The sequence below is a fragment of the Priapulus caudatus genome, unplaced genomic scaffold (assembly GCF_000485595.1).
Source record: "Priapulus caudatus unplaced genomic scaffold, Priapulus_caudatus-5.0.1 Scaffold875, whole genome shotgun sequence".
NCBI lineage: Eukaryota > Metazoa > Priapulida > Priapulimorpha > Priapulimorphida > Priapulidae > Priapulus > Priapulus caudatus.
The window spans coordinates 76,568-80,329 of record NW_014577936.1 but is presented as its reverse complement, the minus strand read 5'-3'; the positions used below and the strand labels follow the sequence as shown (position 1 = coordinate 80,329).

General features: G+C 34.2%; 1 protein-coding gene across 1 annotated transcript in view; it reads right to left on the bottom strand.

The window, feature by feature from the left end:
- LOC106814136 (actin-binding LIM protein 1-like) overlaps positions 1–648 on the bottom strand; it is a 39,988-nt gene extending 39,340 nt beyond the window's left edge. The window contains exon 1 of the mRNA XM_014818423.1: positions 630–648. The gene's annotated coding sequence lies outside the window, so the exon portion shown is untranslated. The remainder of the gene's footprint in view (positions 1–629) is intronic.
- Between the last annotated feature and the right edge of the window lie 3,114 nt (positions 649–3,762).

Here is a 3,762-nt window from a genome sequence, read left to right as displayed (position 1 = left end):
ACCAGCTGAACGTTGCCACTGGCATTGTCGTGGTGTAATTATACTGCTCTGTAGCGATAAATGCTGTCAATGATAACACTAACAGTTGTTTTTATAATCTAGACTGCATGGAATACGCAAGAAAACTACTGCGAACCTCAAAGTCAAAATGAGCTAATAACTAATGTTTATAAGCTATTTTCGATATTACACTTCCTTAAAAGTGTGCTAGTATAGTCAGCCTCTCTGAAGTGATCGCTGCAGACTTTACGAAGGCATTTTAACTTGGTTATATCGCTATGACGATACGATCGGCTATTCGTGATTCCTGTATCTTTCCAACTGACCGGTTGATTGCGCAATCGTTGTAACACCTCTAACTCCCGCTGCGCCACCTGCTGACAAAGCTAGCGGCTAACCCCATTAGTATCGAAGAACTTTGCTAGTCACACCAGGGGTCACACCACTGGAATCACTAAGAACAGAGTTAGGAATTTTACCAATAACAGATAAAATAGGATACAAAAAACCCATGCACCCGTACATAAAAAAAAGTTAGAAATAATCCAGAGAACTACAGACCTATTTTAATAGTTCATTGTTTTGGTAAGTTACTAGAAAAAGTATTATACACTGAAATCTGCGATTACCTAGAAAGAAACTCCCTACTATACAAAAAGCAATTTGGTTTTCGGAAAAATCACAGTACCACTGGCGCACTAATCACGACTACAGAGTATTGGAGGCACACTTTGGACAATAACAAATTTGTAGCGACCGCATTTCTTGACTAACGCGGGCAGCACACTTCACCATTTTCGTTGCTCGTACAGGCAATTTTCGTGGTCACCACAAAAATGACCAAGTGTGCGGGGGGCCGGCAACGACCACTCACCACGGAAATTTAGTGGTGACCACGAGTTGTCGAGAATCAAACCGGTTTGATTTCTCACCACGAAAATTGCTTGTGGTGGCAACTTGTAGTGAAGTGTGCTGTGACGCGACATTGGCCACAAAAATTGCTGCTAGCTTTCAGCAAAGCTTTTGACAGCATATCCCACAAAACATTGCTTCAAAAACTAAAACAAATAGGATTTGACACATACTCTACAACACTGATTGATAAATACTTAACAGACAGAAAACAGAGAGTGAAAATTAACAACACCACATCAGAATGGGAGGCTATTGTTAGAGGAGTCCCGCAGCGGACATTACTGCATGGGGCCGTTACTATTCTGCATATACATCAACAATATACCAAACGTACTCGAAAAATGTGAACTGACCCAATATGCTGACGACACATGTATATATGCCACAAATTCAGATCCAAATAAAGCTGTTAATAAACTGCAAATTAATGTGTAAAAAATTAAACAGGTATTCGATTACCATAATTTACAAATGAACCCAGACAAAACAGAATTCATGCTATTTTGCCCCAACAGTAATAAAATTGTGGATACTACCAAAATTGGGTTGGAAATAAGTAACAACTCGATACCACAATCGAGAACAGTAAAATTTTTAGGTATGTATATAGATCAGCATTTAACGTGGAATGACCATACTGACTTATTAGTAGACAAGATGAGTACAAGTATCAGCTTCTTCAGACAGATACGGGGTCAACTACACACAAACACAAAGCTGTAAATATACTAGTCACTCTGCCTGTCGCATTTCATATATGGATCTACTCTGTTTGTAAATCTTCCAAAATCAGCTTTAGATAGACTAAACACACTACAGAATTATGCTCTACGCATTATAACAGGTTATTTCCACAAAAACGCTACATCACAGAGACAGACAGGAGCAGCTACTAGAACTAGAGAGAAACTAAAAGTACCTCCAATTGAATACCTAATTAAATACCACACACTTATATGTATATACAAAATTTAATATATCCACCATCTAAACAAACCACTTAGAAATAATCACCTACCTTACCTGACAAATATTACATTAAATTCAAGGATACTTAAATTAAAACAAATAACAACAAGTAATATGTATAGACACAACTCACTCACTAAGGAGGCAATAAACTAACGGAATAAACTACCAATAGACACAAAAAGGAAGCCTTCACTTAGCACATTTAAAAAAATGTTAAAAAATACAATTTTAACAACATATAGCAGATATGAGAACAATGTTGCATTCTGAATGAATATGTGTCTATATTTATATAAATGTGTTTGTCTGTGTGCGTATATGTAATATGTAATGTATGTAATGTGTATATAATGGTGTACGTATGAGTGTCGAAATGGTACCGTAATCACATTGCTTGTAAAGACTTTACTAACGTTTGTTTTTTCTGGTATCTATTTTTTTCTTTATGTTGTCTTTCACTTTACTTGTACAGACGTTGCTAAAGTTTTTTCCTGGTTTTTATTTTTTCTTCCCGTTGTATGCACTGCTTTGTACTGTATCACTCAGAAAATTTATCATTTTAACTACTCAACACTTGCATTTATCAGTGTGTCTATATTTATTTAAATGTAAGTGTGTGTGTGCGCGTATATGTATGGAATATGTAATGTATGTCATATGTATATAATGGTGTACGTACGAGTGTCAAAAGATGTTAAAGTGTACCTTAATTACTTTACTTGTACAGACATTGCTGAAGTTTTTTCTGGTTTCTATTTTTCTTCATGTTGTATGCACTGTTTTGTACTGTATCGCTCAGAAAATCTATCACTTTAACTGCTCAATACTATTACATTGATCAGTATGTCCATATTTATCTAAATATATGTGTGCGTATGTTTGTGTAATGTGTATATGATGGTGTACGTATGAGTGCCAAAATGATGTTAAAGTGTACCACTATACTTGTATAGACTCTGCTGAAGATTTTTTTTCTGGTATCTGTTATTTTTTATGTTGTCTTAATCACTTTACTAGTACAGAATATGCTGAATTTTTTTTCTTTTTTTTTCTTTTTTTTTTTCTTCATGTTGTATAGCATTGTAATTGTACTGTATCCGTCAGAAATTTTATCATTTTATCTACTCAACACTATTGCTTTTATCCTATTTTTTCTCCATAAAAAAACTGTCGTCAGTATATGTATTTGTATCTGAATTCATGCAATAAAGATTTAATAGTAAAATAATAATAAGCTAGATAACAATAGATTAATGAAGAGAGTATTTATATAGCAGATCAAAGAAGAAAGCAAAAATTGGGTAAATAAGATTTTAATAATTATAAAGGAATACGAACTGGAAATATTATTTCCAGCCATAGGAGTAAAACCCAAAAGAGCCTGGAAAAAAACAAGTCAATGATGCCAATATAAAAAGAGTGATTATAAGAGACAAATTGAAAACTAGAGATAACACAAAAATGAAGATGATAAACATTGAAACATACGGATTAAAGGAATATATGAAAGAATTATCCTTTGCCGACTCGTGTTTTGCATTTAAATGTAAAACTTGATGGTTGATCTCAAAGGTTACTTTATAAATAACTTCAGCGACGACAGGTGTAAAAGATGTAATAAGAATATGAAAGAGGACTTGGAACATTTATATAAATGTGATAGCTATAATAAATATAGGGATGGAGAACAAATAGAAGGCTGGAGATGGGACAACCACGGGTTGAACATATTGAAACCAGCGTTAAATTATGTGCGAAAAAAAATTCTGTTGATTTTAAACACTAATATCTAGAGAATTAGAGGCGGCATTAATCTCCCTTTTCTCTAGATAATCCCTGCACTTCGTTGAATCGAGTGCCTTGTGAAATACAAGA